The 25,343-nt window shown below is 41.8% G+C and overlaps 1 protein-coding gene across 5 annotated transcripts in view; it reads right to left on the reverse strand.

Annotated features, from left to right (window-relative positions):
• The window catches only part of PALM2AKAP2 (PALM2 and AKAP2 fusion), a 266,196-nt gene that overhangs the window by 239,755 nt on the left and 1,098 nt on the right, over positions 1–25,343 (reverse strand). The window lies entirely within an intron of this gene.

Below are 25,343 nucleotides of genomic sequence, written 5' to 3' on the forward strand. Positions count from 1 at the left end.
AGGTGTCTTTTTATGTGGAATGTCAACCACCTTGGTTTAAATGGAGAAGATAGGTTTTTCATTCCACCATCTGGGGAGGATCTAGCAAAATACTGTCCAGCATAGTGGCAGTTGTCACCTCCTCAGGGCTTCAGCTGGGCCTGGAGCACCTGACTATACATCTCCACTCCTACACACTTCAGTTGCATTTGTGCAACATGAAATAAAAGCATGAGGTATTCTTGAAATTGCTGATCTTAATCCAGTCCTTGTGTCTCTATGTGGGTCTACTGGACCTACTACTGGTGTACGAATTTTCTCCACTTCGGTTCAGCTACAAAGATCTTAACCTGCATTAAGTTTTTCTAATTACGATTTTAAAAAGATTTAACTCTTCTATAGTGCAATACAAGCACAGAGAATATGATCTATAATCAGTACCTAAGCAATATTGGAGTCTCCTTTGCAGCACAGATGTGTACCACTGTTCAAGGCATGGCTTTCCAGGGTACAAAAGGGGCTTGCTGTTTCCCTCTCCTCACTGTCCCTTTTGAGTGTTTGCATAGTGTAGACAACCAACCAAAGTGATTAAGAGAAAATAACAGCTGGTCAGCCAACAGGTGCCTGCTCCTGGTGTCTTGCAGAGGCCTTCTGAAACAACCTGGAGATCACCGTCTGACACCATGTGTACCGGCAGCTCCAGCAGTAGAGGGGTGTGGGCATTCACTGCACAGCTTCTGGCTGGCCAAAATGCAGATGAGATCCTCTAAGTACATTTTCAGACATCAGTCCCTCAGATACCAAAAAATGGCAAGTCTTATATTTCTTAATGAATACTCCAGACTTAAAATAATTGAGCTTGCCTCTGTTAGCATTTCAGTCTGATCCTATTAAAAATGAAGCAAATTTTATCTTGATTATGGTCTGGGATTCATAAAAGGCTGGATTCTCTTTCCTGCCTGCCATGCTTTTTTAGCAACTGCCAGTTCCTGTATATCAGGAAAGCAAAATTACATTGAAAAAGGACAGTTTTGGACCTACAATGTCACCGGCATATGAAACACCATTCATTGTGGGGTTCCTGTGCCATTCTGACTCATCATTGCTCATGGCTGGCCAGAGTCATGATGAGTGACATCTTCACCAGACCTGATTGATCTCATTGAGCTATGAGACAGTTATATGCAGCTACATGCTACTTGTTAAGGTCTGTTTTAGAGTGTGTGTCCCCCTGCTACAACAGACTTGTAAAACAAAATGATCTGTGGGTCATATGCAGCCCACAAACCCAATTTTCTATTTCATCATATAGTTCTTTCACAGTAGGGCAACTATATTTGTGTCCATTTTAGAAGATGGGCTGACAATGAAGAGCTGAACACAAGCAACACACAGTATGACTTAAGTAGGGGGCCACTGCAGGAACAAAAAATTAGCATTTTCATTTTTAAGCTATTCCATAAAGCATGTTTGTGTTTCATCTAATGAATACTGTCTGCTCAAACATTAATCAGAAATAAATAAAGTATTTAAATACCAACATATTTCAACAGATTATAAAGAATTATGAATTTTTACTTTTTGGATTAAGTGTTTCTTCTTCATTTTTGAAAGGACACTGTGAAGTTTTTGAAATCCTGTTGAGTGAGAGGAATTCTTGTCCTCTTACCATGTCTAGTTACCAGACTACACATTTCAGGTCAAGAACGCACATAAACTACACAGCCTTTTCCTGCAGCTGCACAGAATAATAAAAGGAGCTGCAAATAATAATTTATTCATTTTCCCACAGATTCTCAGGAAGCACTGATTTTTTCCCCCCAACCAAATAGAAATTTTTGTCTTCTTTACATTCTTCTCTACAGAAACCTTTCTCTGCTTTCTGACAGATCACTTGGCTGTTTGTGCATTGCTAATATTTTTTTATGTTGGCTTCTAAAACCTAGTCAGGCAGCTGTGAATGGCAGTGATTTAAGTGGTTCAACACAAAAAGAAACAACCCTGAACAGTCAAATTTTATGAAGTGCATGTTACATATTTTTGTGCCATGACTGCCAGCCCTTGTGATAGTCTCTCAGGCTTTCCAAGACCTCTGGGCCCAGCACAGATACCTTAACAAAACTCTTTGGTACTTGCAGAAGTGCTACGATGGGGATGACAAAAACTACCATGATTTGCTAACAGGTGGCTAGAAGAAGTTGCTGATGGCAGGATTCCTCAGCCAAGAAACAGTTTGTAGTGGTGTCATGGTTTGACACTGGCCAGATGCTGGGCACTCACGAAAACTGTTCACTCTTCTCTGCTGTAGCTGAGCAGAGGAGGGGAAAAAAACCAAAGGGATCGTGAACAGAGATAAGGACTGGGAGAAAACATTTTAAGGGCAAAATAGGCTCAAATTTAAAGGCATAAAGTAAATTTATTATTAACACAGTCAGAGGAGGATAATGAGGAATAAAATAAGCCTTTAAAACATCTTTTTCCCCCAGCGCTTCCCTTCTTCCCACCCACTGCACAGGGAGACAGGATGTGGGGAAGGGGGGTTGTCAGTTCCTTACCCGATATCTTTTCAGCTTGTTCACAGAGAGAAGGCTTTTCTTTACTATGCTGGGACTACCTCCCATGGGCAAAACAGTTTTTCCAGAATGGCTGTGTTGTGGGTCACTCATTCAATGGGGTGCAGTTTTTCAAGAATAATCTGCTCTAATTTGGAAGCAAGGACCCTCTCTCTATCTTCAGGTCTCCCAGTGGATTACAGCTTTTTTCGGCCTCCACTCAGTCTGCCGTGGGCACCTTTCCCATGGGCTGCAAGTGAACTTCTGCACTCCCTGAGGACTTCATGGATTACAGAGGGACAGTTTGTTTCACTATCGTCCTCATCAGGGCTTGCAGAGGAATTTTGACTCTGACGTTTGGAGCCTCCTCCCCCTCTTTCTTTTCACTGAACCTTCATGCTGCCATGCTGTCTTCCTCCACATGTTCTCACTTTCCCCTCTTTCTCTGACTAAAAGAAAAATTGCTGTTTATATCTACCATTGTCAACAAGTTTCACGAATTCAAAGATTCTTGCAATGTCTCACAGTGCTGAGAGGTGAATCTCGTCCAGGCTCTGTGCCAGGGAATCGCTAACCACGCTTCTGCCACCGGCCACATGGCCTTCCCCACCACTGTGCAAGTGGCTGCTGCTGCCGCAGCTCTGGTGCTATTTAACACCTCCCTTCATGTGGGGCACTGAGATGGAGAAGCTGCTGCTGCCACTGCCCCTCCGCCCTTCTGCCCGCAGAGCAGTTGGATAGAGGTGGCCAAGCAGGCAAAGCTCGCCACAGGTCATGCCAAAACGGTGGCAGCAGCAGTGCATCACTGAGTGCTGCACTGGGATGCCCCAGCGGTGGCGGCTCACCACCCCTGGAAAAACTCACTGCATGCTGCTTTGATTTCCTTCTTAAATATGTCATCACAGAAGAGTTACCAACCTCTCTAATTGGGCCAGTGGCTTGTCCATCTTCAGACACATCAGAGGCTTTGCTGGACATATGGATGCTCCCAGCAGCTTCTCACACAAGCCACTTCTGTGGCTTTTCCGTGGTACTAAAACGTTGTCTAAATCAGCACAAGTGTTCAACCTCTTGCACTTGGCACAATGAGGTTTTTTACAAAGGAGCAGCCCACCTTGGTTCTCTACTAGTATCTAGTCAAAAGAAATGCTCTTAGAGCATTTTTAAGGCTATCCTTTGAGTATTTTCAGGGTAGGTGAGCAGTCAGTCACTTAAATTTTGTGTGACAGATAGTTCATAAGGATAGTCTAGTTTTTAAGCAACAGTGCCTTACACTCCACACAGGAAGCTAAGTGCTGGTGCCCACCATCTTCAGTAGGAACACAGAGCCACGAGACCTTTGTGGGGCTGCATACGAATGCATACACACAAGGGTGAGTCGCTCTTACCACTCAGCAATTTCCAAATGTTTTTTGAAAGTTTTTCAGATGTTGTGAACCTCACCTTCAACACAGGGTACCTACCATCTTGATGTCACTGAGCTAGGGCTACCCAGCTCAGGCAGGAAGGGGAACACTGAGGATAGCAACACCTCCCTAACACAGCCCTCTTTGACTTGAGTAATATGGTGCCCAACAAAGGAGTCTTACTCTCTTTGACCATTGACGCCTCAGGTAAAATTCATACCTGAGCATTTCTGCTACACCATCTCCCTCCTTTTTATCTTGGATAAATCGAAATACCACAATGTCTGTCTGTCTCTGTGCTGTGCCCTGTTACTGTCAAATCCTGCAGATTGGAGATGGTACCATACTCTACAGGACAGCTTTGAAACACTGCCTGGTTGGAAATTGTCTCAGTCTTTATATTTCACCATTCTGCATTATAGCAATGCTCAGGGGACTCAAAACCAGAAAACAGAACTGCCCAGTTACCTAAAATTTCTTACAGACACCACATTGTACTTTTCTAGAGGCCCCCTAAAAGCAATGAAACAAGGCTTGCAAGCTCAAAGAGCATTTAAACTAAAATTTGTTCTGGTTTTAGAAAGGAGAGATGTGATTTAATGCTTATTCCTATAACCTTCGTCTCCCTTCCTGAATAAGCAGATGTCACATGGTATTGTCACAGATGCAGATTTGGAAAACCTTCCCCTGCCAGCTATCTCAATATTCAAACATTTTGGTGACAGCATTTTGGTGGCTTTTTATGAGGAACAATCATGTGTTACACCAGGAAAGATAAAATTCGTCCTGTATCACATGTGAAAAGTTGTCACTACTCTGGGTTAGCTCTGCAGATACACTAAGATCTGGTTTTTTGTAGGCAGACATCAATTCTCCAGTTCTTCTCTATCATTTGCATGTTCTTGCCATGCCCTGTGAAGAGTCTCACATGCAATGTGGCATCACAACAGCTATTTTTCAAGGCATAGTGTGAGCAAAATCATACTTTTTTATGCTAAATAAATATTGTGAGAGAGAAAAGTACATTTAACCTGTTATGCATTGATAAATTGGAGCAGGGAGCAAAAGGCATATATATTAGCTTAACAGGGCACTGCTAATTTTTATAATCAAACTTTAGCTGACTTGCAAGAGAAACAATTTTTTTATATTGTATCTTGAAATTCTGACTTACTCTGAAGCAACAATTAAGCTTAGGAGTAATATGCATTTCCATCTGCACTACAGTATTACCAAGAAGCCAGAGATAATGAGACAAAACTCCAGATTCATTTATAGCAAGTATCAGATTTCCACCTGAAAACACACAGCAATCTTTACTCATATGTAACCTTCGTCATATTGAAATTCAATTGTATTTTATCCTGCTACAGTTATTTTCTAAGATGTGGTCACTATGAAAGGAGTCTTTAGTTAATTGTAGCTATAGGCTCTCCATCTTAACTTTGCATCTGCTCTCAGTTTAGGTCTCAAACGGTAAGTTTCTGATATTTAACTAAACTTCTTGCTAAAAGAAGATCACATCCTCTGCAGATCCGTTAGTAAAAGTCTCAAATGCCACAGTAGGCAACGCACAGGAGGAATATCAAAATCAATGTGGATAGTCCTGTTTTGGGCTTTTTAGTTGGCTAGCCAACTCTTGTGATTTTGTAAAAAGTTTCACAATATTTCCTATTTTTCTTAAAACCTTAGCTGTACAGTTATATAACTAGATGGGAATCTTAGCTTTTGTATTTCAAAAGGAATTGAAGAATCCTTATGAATGCAGTGAAGAGTTAGAAGTATGATTGAACTGTGGAAAATAATTTAAAAACTATCTAAAATATTGCAATGGATTTTTTAATTACCTGTATTTTACAAGCCAGATCTCCACTTCATTATGGAATCGGCATATAACCATATTCTTCCATGCAAACGGGTAAGAATGAACAGCCCTCTTTTACTGCACTGTGATCCTTTTGTTCTCCTACGCAGTGGCAATGTTATGACTCCACAGCTCCAGCTGGGCACCTTGGTGTGCTTAACAGTGTCACAGGCAGATCATTTCCGTGAGATGACACTTTATTTTCTAAATATCTTTGCCATCAGCTTGATCTGATGTCAGTAACACATTGTCATCAGGAAACAAGGATGATAAGTTTAAAGCAATAGAGTTGCCAAGGAAGTGACTGAATGCAAATTAAATCTTAACTCTTGCTCAGATATACATGATTTTCTTTTTCAAATGTTCGTAGCATTTTTACAAGTCTTCTGCATCATTTTACAATCTAAAGGTGGAAAAAAGAGTAGTTCTTACAAAGCTTTCCCTCCCCTCTCTTTTCCCTACAACTTTAAGCAGTACTTATAAAATAGTGAGCATGCCAAGAATTTCCTTCTGGAGTAATTTCCTTTAAATTGTGAAATGAGGAAGATTTATCTGGTAATTGCTATGGATGGTTCTTGGATCTTGTAGTTGATTCTTCAGAAACAGAGTAGTCTGAAGAGACTGAATTACCAGGGGTAAAAAGTTTAATGGCAATTATGTACATAACCAATGTGTCTTATTTACCCTCTTCCAAAGGAAAACTGAGAGACAGTTTCAAATGCTGATAACAGAAACAAGAGAGTTAAGTTTTGAGTTAAAGGAAGATTTAGAAGAGCTGAATTTCAGTCTTGGCATTTGCACAGACAGACATCAAAGAGGACAGGAAAATGAGAAGCTGGGATAGGGTGTAAGGATGGGTACATTTATAACTTTCCTTTCCTTTAGGTTTCTAAAACATTTTCTTATAGTGTGGAAACAGATGGGATCCACCCACTGGGAGTTTATGTAGATATGTTCACTACATTTAGAGATATATTATGAAAATATAACCCATCCCATACAGAAATGTAAGGGAGTGGGGGCACAAGAGAGTATGTATTTTCAAGGTCACATCTTTAATTTAGACCCTTTCCTATTGTAAGCTGAATGCTGAACTCTGCAAATCTGTTCAAAAATTTGCATTCTGCAGGAAAACTTCAATTCAGGTTGATCATGGATGAATAAAAGAAACACGACAAACAGTAAGGATGTTAAAAATGTCCAAGTACAGCCATACAAAGGATGAAACAAGAGCTCTTCAGTTTTCTTATCAAGGGGAAGGAAAAAAACTTAAAGAAAGTATGGCATTAACAATGGATTTTTCCATGATAAGGTATCTTTTGACCACTGTAATTGCTACTGGGTGTTTTTTTTTGTGCTGCATCAAGCTGGGTCTTGATTGCCATCCAAATATGACAAGGCTTGAACTATCAATCAATACTTGAAGAAGATGACTTTATTTGTCTCCATTACAGTCAGTTGCCACGCTAAGGCACACCAATGGACTACTACAGTGCTTAGTTCAAAGACATGACAATGTCAAAAGTAAAGAAGTAAAGCAGAAAAAATCTGATTAAGTCAGTCTGATAATGAAAAAATACAAGTTCAGTCACATCTGCAAACAGTTAAATCCCTGGTGCTTGGTAATGATATATCAAGTAGTAGAGAAAGACTAAATCTTTATGGATTCATTGAAAAGGAAGAAGGTTTAGAAATACTTTTCTAAAAAAACTGTTAACAGCATGTCTTGGCCCCCATGGAGTATTCAGTGGGAATGGCAGTAATACGTCTCTCTTCCACTTATAAGAAATTCTCCATAACAGAAATAGGTATAGAAAAAAAATCTTATTTTCTGATGCAACTTTTGACAAGTAAAAGTCCACTGTAATGATCTTTTCTGCTGTCCTGTGCTGAACAACTGGCATTCTGAGAAGACAGACATACTAATAAAATAGGATGCTTTTACCACTGCTTGTGGTGAGGGCGCATCCTTATTGAGCAGCTAGCTGGCTGACAGTCCTGATATCTGCTGGTGCTTGAAAACGCTCTCTTCCTGCCATGAGGATTGCTAGGAAACTAGTGCCAACACGTTCACCTTTTTGGTTTTCCTCTCTGAATCTTAACAGCCTTAAAACCCTCAAAATTTCCCACCACCCGTCCAAGACCACAGCTTGAAAGTCAGAGGCGAAAATTATCCATTCCACTGCTAAGATTTTTGAAAATATATGCCACAGTTATGTCATTTGTAATGACTTGGACAGAACAGTTCTATACACCAGAAAATATTTCTGCCTCTGCTTCTCCTTCCTAAAGCCATTTTTTACTCATGGATTAAATTATTTCTTTCTTTCAAATGGTTATTACTTGCCATGGGGCAGTACCTTTGAATCTATCAGTAGAAACGCAGAGAAATCAAGCTAGATCCATAGCTGCTGTGGCTGTAGAGAGGGAAAGGCAAGTTTCCTAGGTCATGCTACACTGCGAGGGGATGTTCTTGCTTTGCTTCCCTAGAAACAAAGAAACATGGTATTCAGAGAATAATAGAAATGGTTTGGGTTGGAAGGGACCTTTTAGATGATGTGGTTCCAACCCCTCTGCCAAGTGCAAGGGCATCATTCACTACTGTTGTAGTGTGCTGTTAAGTTCCTTGTGTTATTCCCCCAATTTATGTATTGTTCTCCCCTATTATGTGTAAAATGGTTTTGTTCCCCCAGTTTTTCCCGCCACTGCCACCCTGTCAGCTAAGTTGCTCTATTCATAGTTGCCGATATGTAATTGCTCCTCCCCTAGTTTCCCTTATAAGTGAAAGTTGTCTCCTCCCTGGGCCCAGTCAATCACTCCCTTCTCCTCCCAGGTTTCGAGAACCTTCTCCTCTCTGGAGGTGGTGGTTGGCTGGGGACCCAGGACACCTTCCTTACCTTTTGATTATTGGTCTCCATGGAGTGTCAGTTCTGTGAAGTTCATCCCCTCACCTTTCCCGATTGGTTCCGCCTGTACCCACCCCCCTCCTTTATAATCCTGTTTCACCCCCTATTGAAAAAAAACTTTTTCCTGGTTGGTTTTCCTGCGTTTGCATCCTGCGTGTTACACCTTCAATAAACCGATGTTTAACCCCCAGGAAATGGTCAGCTCCGTTCCTCCCCAATACCAGCAGTGTAAGCCAGTCCGCAGCCAGCGCGGCCCAAGGCCATCAGACGCCGAAGGGTGCTGGCCAGGAATTGCAGAGGGGCATCGGCCTTTCGCCCTCAGCTAGTTGGACTCTAAACTTCGGGCCACGTACGCCCCCCTCTGCACACTACACCAGGTTGCTCACCCAATTTGGCTTTGAACACTCCAGGAATGGCATATCCACCATTTCTTGGGGCAACCTGTATGGGTGTGTCACCACCCTCACAGTAAAGAATCTATTCCTTATATCTAATCTAAACCTAATCTCTTTCAGTTTAAAGCTGTACTTCTTGTCCTGCCACTACATACCTTGGTAAAAACTCCCTCCCCATCTCTCTTCCCCGCTTAGGCACGGGAAGGTGCTATAAAGTCTCCCTGGATCCTTCTCTTCTCCAGGTACGGGAGAGGTGCTTCAGTTTCCCATTCCTCTTCATGGCCTCCCCTGGACTCGACCTAAAAATTTCATGTCTTTCTTACGCTGGGGGCCCCAGGGCTGGACACGGCACTCCAGATAGGTCTCACCGGAGAGGAGCAGAGAGGCAGAACCCTTTCCCTCACTTTGCTGGCCTCGCTGCTTTGGATGCAGCCCAGGACACTTTGGCTTTCTGGGCTCTGAGTGCATACTGACAGGGCATGTACAGCCTCTGATCCACTAGCAGCCCCAAGTCCTTCTCCCAGAAACTGCTCTCAATACTCCTCTGTCAAGCCTGTACTTGTGCTTGGGACTGCTCCAACACATGTGTAGGTCACAGCTGGTGCTGTAATACATCTCTCATGAGGACTTAGGAGCTTCTTAACTCTATCCCTTATTGCAGAGATCCTAACAAAACCTGTCCCTATACCCACCAAATTAAACTAGGCAAACAATTATAATGATCATGAACATCAACCAGAGGGACAAAAGCCATATCAGCAGGCTGGATCAAAGTTTCCTCTTTGCGCCAGGTGTCTCTGCAGTGGAGTCACCAGGTAGACATTTAATACAAATTCTGGTCCTCAGACACCTCTGAAGGATCCCTGAAAGTGTGTTACTGGTATGGCTGCTTGCATGCACAAGGTAGGAGTAAGGAAGAAAACTGATGGGTTAACTGATTACACATGCTGTAGTCACAGAACATACATGACATGGCTGAGGAACAGCAGTGCAGCCCATGTAGGAAGATTCAGTCCTTTGATGCCAGCTAATCAAAATGTATGAAAGCTCTAGAGAAACAGCTCTGCTGAAGGCCTTGCTGGCATGGCCTATGGAGGTGGTGCAGATCTTGGGCACTAAAGGATCAGAGTGCAGACAAGATGCCCACACAGGATTTTCCAGCACCCTAAACAGAAGCAGGTCAGTGGACTGTGTTTTTCAGTGCAGGGTGGGAACTTTTGACAACAGAGGTTAACATGGACCCCGGCAGTAGGGATGCGGAGCGGGCCACCGGATGAGTCAAAAAGAGGGTTCAGCTTCCTGAATGTCTTGGGTAAATGATTTCACCTTTTTGTGCTCATTTCTCATCTTCCCTGCCCTGTGCTCTGTTGGAGGCTGATGCTGGGTACACATTTTCTGTTTTGCTGGCACGACGGGGTGTAGACCTCAGCTGTAGACCAGACTGCTCTAATACCAGTCATGAACAATAGAGATTTATCTTCTGCACGGCCAAAGCAGAAAGAAAACTATTCTGAAACTATTCAGGAGGTGTTTAATGGTGTTTTGTTTGCCTCCTTTATAGCATCAAGCTTCATCAGCTGCCGAATACAGAATAATAAAGGTCTGGGAAGCACTTGTGCCTGAAATTCTATCTTGAAAGCACCATTTAGACTTGATATAGATTGTTTTCGCACTGCTTCTGTGCCATGGTAAGTAGGACAACTCACGTTTTGTAGGGAAGCATGGGGCCACAAGTTCAGGGGGCATGAAAAACCCTGTAACTATGTGACAAACCAAAACTATTAGAGGGGATTTGATGGGGGTTTTTTTTCAGCAATGCTGTTGCCTCCAATGACATGCCTTTTATTCCTTACTAGTTAGTAAAGTTAGTTTCTCTCCCTCCTTTTATCTGAAGAAGGAGAAGCTGAAACAAATAAATATTGTTTTAAAAGTAAAGACCAAGGATGCAATCAATGTAAAAAGGGTAAGTAAGAGTAAGTTTTTCCTATCACTGTGTGCTGTTGTTCAATTTGCCACTTCTGAAACTGTCAGAATGAAGATTTACTTCGGATTTCTAGCAGGTGCGAAAGTCAGACACACCAAAGTTTCACAATGTCTTTCAGATCAATACGAAGGTATTCTGAATAGAGGAAGCATTACATAACAACCTACCTTCCAAAAAATGGAGGCTTTGAAAAGCCTCAGGCTGAGTAAAGAGTTACTGGATACTTTCGACAATATTGCTCTTACTCATACGTCAGGAAAAAAGTGGGTAAATAGCTAGTCCTTGTCAGTACAACAGAAAAAAAAAAGTAATAAATCAAGTTTTTGATGGTGGTTGGCTGGAAAAAGACGCCTGAGTAAGGACACCAAGGAGAATAATACACGACTGTATTGCCTCCTTTCTGAAACGAAGTTTAGACTTCATGCTGAGCTTACTGAGTTTACTCTTTGGCACATATTTTTGAGTCAGATGGGGAGCTAATGGATGCCATACACCACGGTAAAGTGCAGAGGCAGCTGTGCTCATCCAAACTGCTCTCTGCTTCTCTCAACGGCTGATCTTGTAGCAAGTTACCAGCTTGTTTCCATTACCCTTGGTATCTGTTGTACATCCATTCCAGTAATCTGATTTCTTACTATGAGGACATGTTTTGGATACCTAGTAGACCTAAAGGCAGATGTGCATCTTTGTACAGATGTAGGTACTTCAGTGTATGACTTCAATATGCTCTAAATGATTGTAATTATTTCTTGACGTCTTTTAGCCAAGGAAAATATTTCCAACATTTTGTAGATGAGATACTCTATATTAATTTTTGAAAGACAATACAAATGGAAAGCTGAATGCCACTTACACGGTTACTTTTTGGAAAGTGATGGTCTTCACTTCAGTAAAAAAATACTCAACTCTTGAATCAGCCAAAACCACTGTTGCTATTACTCAGGTACCCAAAAGTATGTTTTATTTAGTTTGTTAAATTTAGAACTGGTCTGCAAAGATGGAGTTTTTAAGTCACACACTAATGTGATAGTTGTAACACTGTAAAACTCGGGATGAAATTACTACAATACAGAAAGAGGCTGTCACCAGCGTTGCCACATTTATTCTCTATTAAGTATTGAATATCTGCAATTCTGGATTGCACACCTGGAAACATGTAATGCTTCAGCAATATATCCACACGCAAGCCAATTACTTACTGTTCATGGTTTAAGTGGGGCTATATTAAGCCAAAAAATTCTGCTGAAGAAGGACAAACAGCTTGAAATGGTGTTGGGATTTAATAATTTTCCTTTGTTTTTGGTTGTGGCTTTTTTTTTTTTTTTTTTTTTTTTTTTTGTCTCTTAGGGAATTTTCCCCCATGCGTGTTGCTAGGAGACAATAACGGGATACTTAAGAGAGACAAAAGAAGTTGTCACAGCTCAGGGGAGGGGGTGTAGCTGGCTACTCTCTCTTCACCTGGGGTTTCACGGGGGGCAGAGATACTGTGAAGATTTAGACTGGGAAAACAGATTTGGGTGCAAATGCCCTATCTCTCTTGGGCTGTCAGCATTCGGAGGGGAGAGGGGCTGGGGTTGCTGTGGGGAGAATATATCAGCACTGTGGGGTTCTGTCTTCGGCTGCTTCTCTTGCGCCGTGAGTGGAGCTCCGCTCGTCAGAGAGCCGCTGCACTGGGACTTTATTAACACCCTACCTCACTAAAAAAATGGACTTTTCTCCATCTGCTCGGGTGCCTCGGGTAAAACCCCTGGCCCCCGGGCCCACCTTCCCCTGCCCGGCTCAGAGCCGGGACGCTGCCGCCTCATCCCCGCCCCTTCTTTGCCACTGCTCCGTTTTTGTCACGCTGTAGCCCGCATCCCCTGCCTGCCCGACGTCCTGTGGCTCCCGCTACAGCTGCGGAGTTTGATACATCTCGTCCACCACCGCGGGACTTTTGCTCAACCCTGCCATCCCAGCCTGGTGCTCCCGAGGGTCCCTCCGTGGAGCGAGCCCTCTCCAACATCCCGGCCCGTCTGGGCCGAGCCGCCATCGCCACAGCGCCCCCTGCAGGCGCGGGGGAGGCACCGCCCCCGGTAGCAGCAGCGCCCCTGCCGGCCGAGCCCGGATCTGCAGCAGAGGGAAAGCGCCGCGGCCGAGCCGGCCGGGCCCGAGCTCGGGTTCTGTGTGGGGTCAGTGCCGGGGCTGGTGATGTTTGTGTGCTTTATTGCACACACTGGTCATGAACTGCTGTTCCTATTGTCGCATCTTTGCCTGAGAGCCCCTTAGGTTCAAAATTATAATAATTCGCGGGGACGGGGGTCATACTCTCCATTCCAAGGGAGGCTCCTGCCTTCATAGCAGGCGCTTGTCTTTCAGACCAAGACAAATGGAGTGCAATATTAACAGCACATCAGCACCGAAGGGTCTCTGTGATGAGTTTTTTAACTATGACGTGAGCTGTCTTAAAATACAGGAATAGGGAAAGATAAATCTGTAAGGATGTTATAATCTGAGTACCTGTTGCTTTACTTTAATGCATGCTGCAAGGCTTTCTGCCCATACAGGTCAAGATGTAGGTGCAAAGAAATCACCCTGAATTTGAGCTTTCTGGAGGCCTTTGACATTTTTTTTGCTTTACAGATTATGCACTATTTGTTTTCCAGCCCCCAAACAGGTCCTAAAGACTGGCTCCAAAGTTTCAGTGCAAAGTTTTGCATTGTTTTATAAAGGCAACTCAAAGCCAATTTGGCTTAGATAAAAAGAAAAACAATGAAATTCAATCACAGTATTAATGCTTTAATTCAGTTTGCACAAGCCAAAGGGTAAGGTTCTCATCCCCTTTGATTTTAGGCTATAGTGTTAAGGAAATTTCAGCTTGGTGAGCCTTCACAGTTTCACACCTTCCAGGATTAACAAAGAAACCACAAACAGGTTTCACTGAAACTGAAAATAACTCTTTTTTTAAAAAAGATTTCTCTACCCCCTGCCTGTACAGAAAAAAGAGATGGTACTATAATTACTCTATTTTTTCTTTATTCCAAACCCCTCTGTCCCCTGCTACAATTTGTAACATTTCTCACAAGAGAAAAAACTGTTGAAAAAGATTGTACTGAAAAAGCAGCTCCTTGCAAAGTACAGTTAAAGCATGGGAAGCTTATTCCAGCAAAGGTATATCTGCACTCTTGGTAACATAAAAGGGAAGAAGTCAAGAGCAGAGGGTAAGTTTTATGAGAACCAAACTGTCAAAACTGGCTTTCTCCTGTGGATGAACATGAACACATGGAGTTTAAAATCCAGTTTTTTTTTTTTTTTTGTTTTTTTTTTTTTTTTTTTAATAAAAAGCTGAACTTTGGATAGTTGAGTTTGGGCACTTTCTAATTGTGCCTCTGTACTGCTGATACATGCATTTGACAAACGGCAAAGCATGCAACTCTCAAGGTTAAACAAATAGTGAAGCTGAGTTTCTGTATTCATCCTCATCCTTATACTTCCTCCTGAAAAGTCTGATTTATAGGTCTGATTTGGCACAGATCTGGAATTTTTTGTGATGATAGTGTTAGAAATGGTGTGAATATTTATGGGGATACTCCTGTTCCTGCTCACCACTGAAACTAGCAGCAAAATTCCCATAAACTTGACTGGAAGCAGAATAGGATCCTGCTGAAGAGAATAGGGGCTGATGGTTCTCCTGCAGGAAGAAAGGTAATTTTATGTTCTCAAACATGATCAGGTTACCCAACATATCTGAATTCCAGTGCCTGATTACTCACACACTTGCCCTATTCAAAATGCAAAGTAAACCAACACAGCTTCAGATTTCTGACACTGCAGTTGGGTTAAATTGCTCTTCTGGGTCTGCAAGCATCCATAAGTCAGCTGCCAAACTCTGGGAAAGAGTGTGCTTGGCATTGCAAAGAAACTGACAGGCTGCAGAAGAGCACTTTATACGCAGACTAGTGATCATTGGTTGACTAAGAAACATCTGAGAACAGGCAAAGATATTGGTGATCCACCCTAGAAGGAATACAGAAGGTTTTTCTACCCTTACACAAGATCCACCCTAGAAGAAATACAGAAGGTTTTTCTACCCTTACACAGCTTAACATTGATATTTTCTTCACCAGGCCAGACAAGTCTGCTTTGCCTCAGCAGTAATTTTCTTCCACTTCTGATCATTCCTGACTCTCTTGGACTCTTCTCCATTGTGCCCATGGATTTCTTGGAGACTAACACCCAGCATGGGTCTGGGCAATCAAAACAGCATTCCACATGCCTAAAAAACAGCATTCCAGAATATATACCATATATGCTGAGCTTTTATGTTTGTGTGCGTTTCTGTCTGTCTATCTATCTATTTATCTTAATCTATCACCACACATATACATATATATACACTCACAGTGCCTTTTCCATGATAGATGAGACTGAGATGAGACTGCTGAGTAATGTTCACAGCATTATCCACTATCACTCTTTCTTCAGTACTGCTACACAGCTGTTGGTAAGTACTAGGTGCTTGTATTGAAGACACTATGTGAAAAAGGCCAGTAATATTCCTGTATCATTTTAAAATCACTTTTTCACTTCAGTGGCACACAGATGAGCCTGGTAAAACCACTCTCCAATCCACACAGATAGTAACAGTATATAACCACCTTTCCACCAGTCATCTTTGACTTGTCCAGAGTTATGTCATTACTGTTATTCACTTCAATATAAATTGGATTTATTTTACCAATGAGCATGTGTTTTCAAACTAACAGACGTCATAAACTATTCTGTTTTCTTATATGTCTAAGCCAGGATGGTGGCCTGCCTTAAATATCACAAACCAAAATGTAGCAGAAACTGTAGCTGTAAATACTTGGACCACCAAAATACCACTGTTTTTTTCCTTAGATCTAGATTCCTTAGTGTTTCAGGGTTGCTTTCACAGGCAATGAGTTTGCAGGCAGAGATACAGAGGCCAAGTCCAGAAGAGAATTTACCCCTGAAGTGCTCTGAGAATTGCAGCAGAGTTGTAAAATTCCTACCAGCTTTTTCCAGTTCAGCAGGATTTTCCATCTGCTCCTTCTCAGAAGTGGAATAATCTTTGAACACCCCTTGCTTTCAGAATTATTAATTCTTATATATATTCTTATTAATTCTTCAGATTATATTAAAATCCGAGGGGGAAAAAAAAGTAAAGAGTTGCCCTATGTTGTAAGCTTTATTGATCCTGGAACAACTCCTGTGGAATACTCTGGAACACTGTGAATTACAGACAAAGTCACAGAGGAGGAGGTCTGTGACACATTAGTCACACCAAAATCTTGCATCAGCACCCTAAGCAATGTCACACATGATAAGGAAAAGAATAATCATAAACCAATTCTATTATTTTTTCCTCAAGAAACCAGGAAGTTGGCAATCCGATAATCTAAAGCTAAAGCATGAAAAGTGTGAGAAGGTCTCTATTTCACAGGTGAGTTTCAGGCATCCTATATTGTCTGTATCCTATAGTCCATAATGTATTTTAGTCTAAATCTTGTATACTTTGAAACTTTAGCAATAACAACAGTAAATTTAGCAGAAAGAATTGGTACAGTGTTTTACTGATTCAGGGACACAGTTCTTCAAAGTGTTACATTTAGGCTGTTCTTTATTTTATTTTTTTAAAAACTAGAGGTTCTTTTCCTACCTGATTAGAAGTTACTTCCTTAACCAGATCAAATTGCTAAGATCTTGGTGATGCTGGGATGAGTTTATGTACATTCCCAATAAAGAAGGTATCTCTATCACAAGGAGCAGTCTTAAAGATGCAGCTTTCAATGCTGAATCAAAATTCTGCTGGAGCCGATTTGTCTGACATACAGCAAGTGCTTGTAAATGCTCATATTTATTAAGAGCAAATACATGACTAACAACTAAGCCTTACTTTCTATTGCAATGTAGTTGAGGATTCAAAAGAGATAAGGGATTAACTTTCAAATATTATTTGCAAAAAGCTGCCAGAACTGGCCAAAACATTCAAGATAACCATTCTGTACCAAGGCCAGCATATGAAACAATCCAGTCCCCTGGGCAGCATTTGTCGTAAATTTAGTGACACCTTGGATACTGAGTGCTTGCTTTATGTTCCAAATGGGACACAGTTGGATGACTAGGGATCTTTAAAAAACACATCGTTGTCAGCAGGAGCTCTTCCAAGGACCTGGCACGTGGTGGAGAACAGAGCTGTTCCATGAGAGGTTAAGAAGAAGGGGTTGTATACTCTTTCCCTCTGGGAAAGGCCGGTCATTCCACAGTGGCACTCATCCGGTTAATTAATGGCCAGGCGTTCGTCCCTGCTCCGAGCCATCTCAGCCCCGGCCTCGCTCCTGCTGCTGCTGTGCCCTAACGAGACTGCAGCCAGTGCCTCGGCCTGCTCAGCGCTGCCTCCTCCAGCAATTAATCACACGGCAACCTGACTTCTAATTTCTGTCTGCAATATTCAGCCTCTTAAAAGGGTCTCCTCAGCCATCACTTGCCCAGGTTACTTCCTTCTACTGCAGTGCTGCTTGCAATTCTGCACGGCAAAGGAACGTGGCTGAAGCAGAGGAGCTGACAATGACATACCCCCAAAAAACTGCTAAGCACCTTTTATTAAGTCCTCTGCTGGTAAAATAAGGGCCTTCTTTCAAGGTTTGTGCTTTGTTTGAAATATCTGAACACATCTCTGCTGTCCCAAATGTACAGCTGATTGCCAGTGACTGCTATTATTAGGAACTGCAGAGGGTCTGAGCCCCACCCTGCTGTTGTCTCTGGATCCTGACAAATTATGCTGGCAGCTCAAATTAAAACAGCCTGAGCACTGCCTAAATCAACAACCTGAGCTGTGTGCTGTCTGGAAGGGGCAGCAACTCATAGACCAGGGCAGGTCTGTCTCCTTCCAAAAAGAGCTCTTCGAACTGCTTTGGTTGCTGGCCTTTTTTTGTACAACGACAGTATTTGGTTTTACTGGTGAAGAGAGGAAGAATGCTTCACACGCCTCCAGCATCTAACCTCACTGGAAGTCAGCTAAGTAACAGAAAGCACCTGTGTGTCAAGAACTACACAGGGCTGGTAAGCAATTGCCAATAGGCCATAACCCATTTCACTGCCACTCAGCTTTTTGGATGGTGTTAACCTTTGCAACCACGTGGCTTTTCCTGGATAGAATTTGCAACAAAAAATGCTTTTCTACGCTAGGAAATTAGGGCCAGAGGCAGGCATAGCATCCTTTTGGTTCCAAGCTCTGCTTCTGCAAGGCATCCTTAGTCCGACCTGTGCCTCAGCACACACAGGCTCAGCATATACCCCTGTGCCATTTGAGAGAGGGCAAGGTAATAATTAATAATTTACTAGAGGTGCATAGTCCAATACTTTACCAAATACACTTGGCAGGTGAACCATCTTGCTGGCGACTGCTTTGTGAGAAGGATACACTTTATTCTGTGCAAGCATAGAACAGTATTTGTGAAGCAGTTAGATGGATACAAGGAGTGATTCCTTAAAAGAGCAGGACTGCTCAAGAGGAGGCTGAATATCATTGTGGAACCCCTTTCAGGCTTATCCCACCTTCAGCCTAGGTATCCAACTATCCATTCCTTCAAGCATGGCATGTAAATCCCACAGTCTGACCTCAGACTAACTATACCATGCTATAGGAAATCTGTCCTTAAAGTTACACTCCAGGCTAGAGGTGTTAAATAGTTTCTAAAAATGTACAACTTTCACAACTTTTTTATTTAACCAGAGACTTTAAAAGAACAACAACAAAAATCACAAAACCTTTTCACCCATTTTCAGCTTATTTTTAAAAATATAATTTGAAAGGCACAAGGTAAAATCCAGTATCTCAGGCTTCTTGTCTGTGCTCAAGAGATGTTGGTGATGTGTTAAGGGCTAGGAATGTGCTGTGGAAACAGTTCTAAATTTAAACAGTTGAGTTTGGGTAAGTCTGGAAACTGTCTAGAAATTTCTCAAGAGCAAACTGGTTTCTGTTGCTCTAATTTTTTACCTAGTTTTCACAGATACTTTGACAGAAATATTTTTTTCTTCATATTTTTGCTTCTCTTGCTGTTGTCTAAACATTCCTAAAGTAAAAATACCAATAAAACTTGAGAAGGTAATTTTAGTTTTCTGGTATTTTAGGCATTTTTTTGCTTGGTTTTTGTCTTAGTATGGGCAAAGACACTAACATTTCACACATGACCTCTAAGTGCTTTATATGTTCCAGAAGTGAAGACAAGATTCAAATCTTGCTTGCATGCATTTCTCCCTGTAGGGTCTGCCATGAAGCTGACTCATTGTATTGCTGCAGTCCAGGGTAGTGCTGCATGCAGATCTGCGTGCAGGGAAACCTCTCCTCATCCTTTACAGCAATGCAAATGTAACTTCTCTCCTTTGGCTGATTTGCACTGAGGTTCACAGCAATCTCACAGATCTGTGTCATGCTCACAGTACAGAACTAATTTAGATTTAGTTTGTGCTAACCCCTAGTTTACTCCTGCTAAACCCACCCCTGGAAATATTTGCAGCAGGATGCAGACTCAATTCTGCCAGGTCTTCCTCACCAGAGTACTCTGGAATTATGATAAGGTCTCACTAGCCCTCAAGTCTTTTAGCTCAGAATGTAAAAAGAGGAGAGCTACAGAAGGCTTTTTTCTGTTTCAGGTAATTGGGTGTTGGGACCACTGAGGAATGAGATGGCAGAGGAATGGTTGTGATTAATCAGAGCCATAAATAAGATAAGTAAGCCATGATAAATATGATATGATAAATATGATGCACAAATAAGATAATGAGGGGGAAATGGGAAAGGGAAAAATGGACTAAACTATACAGCAATATTCAAATAAGTCTGAATTCAAGTAAGTATTGCAACAGGGGCTTGCTTTAGTGTCAAAACTTCCAGATTTGGCTACTCCAGGAATTTGAATTGTTTGAGTGCACAGGTTGGGTGCACTTGATCAGGACACTTAGGCCCTGCTTCATAGTGCTTAAAGGAGAACTAGGAGCATGGCAAACAGATAAAAAACTTCCCTGCCAGTAGTTTACAGCTTAAAAAACTTCTAATGAGAAAGTCCTTTATGGATTCCACTGCCATGAGCTTGTCTGGTTTCTTCTCAAGCCCAAGTGCACTCTTCAGCATTCACCACATCCTAGAGAATTGGGCTCTACAGCTTAACAACTCGTTACAGGGAGAACATTTTTTTGTGTTTGTTTTCTCCACAACTGTTACCTTCCTTAGATACCTACTAATCCTTGTGCCAAAACATGTAAGTAGTATTTACTTATCCTCTCTCCACAACACGCATTCCTTTTGCAGATTCTTCTCACTCACCTATTTTCCAAGGAGAAGAGTCACAGCTGACTTTTTTTTCCATACCTTGCTGCATTTTTGTTTTTCCCTGCAGTCTTTAGGTCTGAAGACAATTTAAGATTAAGATGGATTGGATCCCATGCTTAACTTAAAGGACAAAAGCATTACTTCCTAAATGAAGGCATTGGAAACTAATGTATTAAGCCATCACAGAAATAGCAAGCTGTTGATTAAGTCAATTTGCCACATCTTTCTAGGTGATTCTCAACACCTAATTTTTCACATTCTAATATTCATGACAATGATCTCTGGAAGGACTCACAAAAACTGTGGAGCAGTGTTATAGTAAAATGATCCTGGATATGATGTACTAGTCACGGGTTTTCATTTTGTGGAGTAACGGCTATTGTATTAGTATTCTCAAACACCTATTGAAAAATCAGTGCAGTGCTTCACGTAAATGTGAATGCACATAGCTCCCGTTTGGGAGGATTCTAAAATTTCACCTGATGTAGGTTTAACTGGTATGAAACCAATCTCCTGTGCAGGACCAGGATCCCTCTCCTTGTCCCTGTTGAATTACCTCCCACACTATTTCTTGTTCCTTGTCAAAGGCAGTGTTGCTCGGACTACAGAGCCCTCTTCTGTGGTGCGAGCCCCATACTACCTTAAATCTGGATGTACAAACCCATACTGGCCTCTGTTAATGCCAGCTGTACACAGGTGTGATGTATTTCTCCAAATGGAAGATCCAGTTTACCAAATAATCAACTTGCTGTCTTCATGTAGTATATCCAGCTCCTCTGCCACTTGTTACCTGCACATCAGCAATTTCCATTTACATCAAATTACAACTAGGGAATGCCTTCAAATCTTGAAAGACTGCTTCCTGTGAATTCTTCCCTGCCTCTGCTCTCAAGGAACAGCAGTCTCCCTCACAAATAGCAACTTTTTGAGACCTGTCAGAAAGCCAGTCCTTAATCCATGTAAGGCAGACCTTGCTGATACAGGAGGGGGCTATTTTTAAACACCACTGTCCTGCCATAGTAGTTCAACCCCCTGATGACATCTAAGTAACGTTGTATTCAGCTCAACAAATTCATCATCTCATAGAAAAAGCTGGAATGGTCTTTCCTGACAGGCGGTATCTTTGGTGTGGCTAATTGAATGTCAGTGATTCTTTAATTGAGTCACTGCTTCTCTGAGCTGGGCACTTGTAAGTAAGAGACCATCATTGCTGTTGTTTTTGTCTACTAAGGAATCAGTATAGTAGTTCCCCACTTGAATCTGTATGCTGGACATCTCTTGAACCAGGAAACCTCCTCCAACTCCTGCACTGGTTGTTGCTTTTGTTGACAATTTCGCCTCATTGCTGCTCCTCAATGATTGTATTTAGTTCACCTGATGTATGGATAACACATGTTCACTCTATCATATGTGAATTCATAAACCAGATGCACCAATCAATACCCAAAACCCCATGTCCCAGCTTTGTGGTTCCTAGGTAAGGGACAGAAAATACTTAGATTTTGTAAATGCTTGTCTATATTTAGACAAAGCATTTAGATTATATTTGTCATCTGGAGTTCTCTACAGTCATAGAAGAGGAGCCCTATAACAAATTTTGGGGCCATACATGTTATTTATCCAAAATAAGATCAATTAAGTCAGCTCACCTGTCCCCAGGCCACTGAGTCTGGGACTATGTACATTCCCAACTTCTGAGCAACTTGCAGCCAGCATATTTTTAAAAGCCACAAAAATGCTTCCTTTTTCACCCAAAATTTTAGCCACCAATCCCCTTCAGAAAACAAGCAGACACAAACACCAAAGTGCTCTATACAGGAACAAGCCCAGAGAGAAGATGGCTTCCTCTTTTAACCTCTTGTGTGCCTGCTGAAGACATCTTGCTACAGTATTAAGAGTGGGTACCACTCAGCTCCCTTGCTGGTAGGGCAGCAGAGGGATGCTGTGGTGATTCAGGCTCAGGCAGATGTTAAGAGCAGTCTGTCATGGCAGAAAACTTTACCAGTATCTGTCTGTAGCACACATGACATCCAAGTTGGAAGATGTGATGTGGCCTCTGCTCAAGTAAGGATCAGAAAACCAATTGCTCCTAGTCATCACAGAACCTCTCCAGTACACAGAGTTTCTGTTTTTCTCCCAAGCAGGGAGAACTGGGTTCCACTTTTTACTAGCTGTCTCACATCTTCCTACTTCTCAAACCAGATTTGCACAGTGCTCTGAGTCTTGCTATAGTCAGTGTGTGAATTTTAGGGGCTTCTGAAAGATCTGAAAGTCACAGCCTAAGCATTTCAATGACATTAAAACATGCACATTTGAAGCTTCTCTGGTTTTAGAATCACAAATTCTATTTTATAGATGTGTTTAGATATTTCTTGCCCTGATAAACCATGGCATCCAAGTACAGCTCAATCTTGCATGCATCCTTAACACTGCTCTAAGATGAGACAAAGTCTATTATTCACAGTTTACAGATAGAACATGGATGCACAGAAAGGCTATGTATTTGCTGCAGACAAAACAAGTGGCTAACTCACGTTCACTGAGGTTTAGAATAATGTCCTAACAGTAGATTCCTTCTTTTCCTCTTCCTATGACACTTTGCTCTGTGCCAGAGAAGCATATATTAAAACTATGATAAGTCAAGGTAACAAAGTATAAAATCAAATGCTTCAAAACCAGTCAGCTTCCTGGTGTTAAAGTTCATATTTCTGGTTTTGGATTTGTTTTCTTTACATATTCAGTGATGCACACTTAGAATTCACTCGGCAAATTTCTCAGCAAACTCATTTACCATGGTGATAGAAGTAAATGTACAGAGAACAGGTGTGTAGATAACCCAGTGGTGACTGGATTTCTTTCTGTAAGTCTAGCATTCAACCAGTGTGATTGCAGAACGCTGGAGTAAGCTTCTGCTCATCTCAGAGAGATACTGCAGCAGGTTCAAACAGATAAAGCACCAAGCTGAACTGAAATGCCATTTCTTTCTTCTTCTGAGAAAGACCATGAAGCATGTGAGAACTGACCTTATTTTAGCCAACCACTGGCAGTCAGGAAACACCTAACTTGTGTCATATCACTTATTCTGATGGAGCAAAGCTAGAAATTAACTTCTCTGCATTCTGACAAACATCTGCAGCAGACCAAGCATAGGAGAAAAATCAACTAACAAGGTTATATGGAAAACCTGTTGCTCTGCGGAGTGCTAAGCAAACAAATTGGTTCATGGACCCACACCAACACTTAAAATAAGGCTGAATATTTTTTATGCTGAAGTAAAATTCTTTCAATCTAATTAACTGCATACATTGCCTACGATGTTTTATGAATTACCAGAAATAGAAACCAAAGAGGAAATATGTATAGAAAGGTCCAGACTTGTTCAGTCTGGAGGTCCAGACTCTCAAGGCCTTCTATTATGCTTTCTATAATGCCTTCTATTAGCATAAACCTACTGTAAAAGCTGCCATACACCAGGTGGTAATATCAAGTCCATAATGGCCTCATTGGTGTGAGATGCAGGGCACTAAGAAGCAGAGGACTTGATATAGTTTGGTGGCAGGTTTCAGGACATCATGTGGAAATGACTGTTGTCTGGTATTCTGTTACATAGCAGTTGGAAGAAACAACAATAATGTAAACTTTTTTTTCCTTAATGTGGAGACATAAGTGTTTCAGAGCTATGCCCTGCAGCATAGCACAGAGCTATGCAGCTCTGCAGTACAGTTCTGCCATAAAGGAGTCCCAAATCACTGGCCATGGTGAGGTTTGCCTCTGGGGGAAGAGTCCTGGTGTTTCCACTTGAGATATGGCAATGCCTATGTTGATATAAAACTGAGAACCAGCTTAAAAATATGCATCTGCTTTCCACTGCCTGAAAATTAAATGGTTATAGCTTCCCCCACCCAACAAATAATATCATTTGCTCTTCTACAGTTAATATTTTAGAGAGAAAAATCCCTAATCTATTTATTTTAAATCTGGTTATTTTAAATTTCCATTGACCTATCAGCAGAGTATAGGACTTAAGAAAAATATCTTGGAACAGCAGCAGCAGCAGAAGCAGCAGCAGCAGCAGCAGCAGCAGCCATTCCTGTTACCCTACAAAAGAAATCTGTAACCTGTACCAGCTACAGAAAAATGTAGCATCTGTTGATCACTGGAGGAACTGGGGAAGAGAACTAAAATCCATGTGGGCTCTGCTGTTTTCTGTTTCCCTTCAGATCTCCAGGTGTGCGGTCCCCGGCACGGGCTGTGCCATCCGTCTGGGACCGGCACAGCTGCATCATCATCTCAGCCATGGGGAAGAAGAGCTGGGTGTCACTTGAACAAGGGCAGGCTGTATGGGGCTGTCTGACTGGCAGTGCCCACAGAAACACAGGCCTTTTGACACGATGCCTGTGACATGCTAGAAGATGAGCTGGCAGTTTCTATATGCCAGGATGATGGTGGATCCTAAACAGCCAGGCCCCTTCCTCACCTGGTGTGACTAGACACGTTCCTCCAAGGTCTGCACCAGCTGAGCTCATGGCTCAATTCAAATACTCTACTAAATGTGAAAACAAAAGTTATAATATGGGACTCAATCCTGCCTATATTTTACTCACAGTGTAATGCAGCTCAGCAGGAAATTTTTCTGAGATCAGGAACTCAGCCATGGAGCTGAGATGACAGTTTAACTAGTAGATCAAACAATTACACAATTTTGACAATGCAGTGTCTGTGTTTGATTGTCTTAAAACTAGCAATAGCACAATTATTTTCTGCACTAAAAGCCATCCTGCAGCAGATCATTTTTGCTTGACTTCATCAGCTAAGCAAAACCTCCAACTGTGAAAAAATATATATTCAGCAGAGTACTGATTTTCTCCTGCAATCTCCTCTCCTCCCCATTTATTCCTTCTTTTCTTCTCTATCATCAATCTTTTA

The sequence above is a fragment of the Zonotrichia albicollis genome, chromosome Z (assembly GCF_047830755.1).
Source record: "Zonotrichia albicollis isolate bZonAlb1 chromosome Z, bZonAlb1.hap1, whole genome shotgun sequence".
In the NCBI taxonomy this organism is placed as follows: Eukaryota; Metazoa; Chordata; class Aves; order Passeriformes; family Passerellidae; genus Zonotrichia; species Zonotrichia albicollis.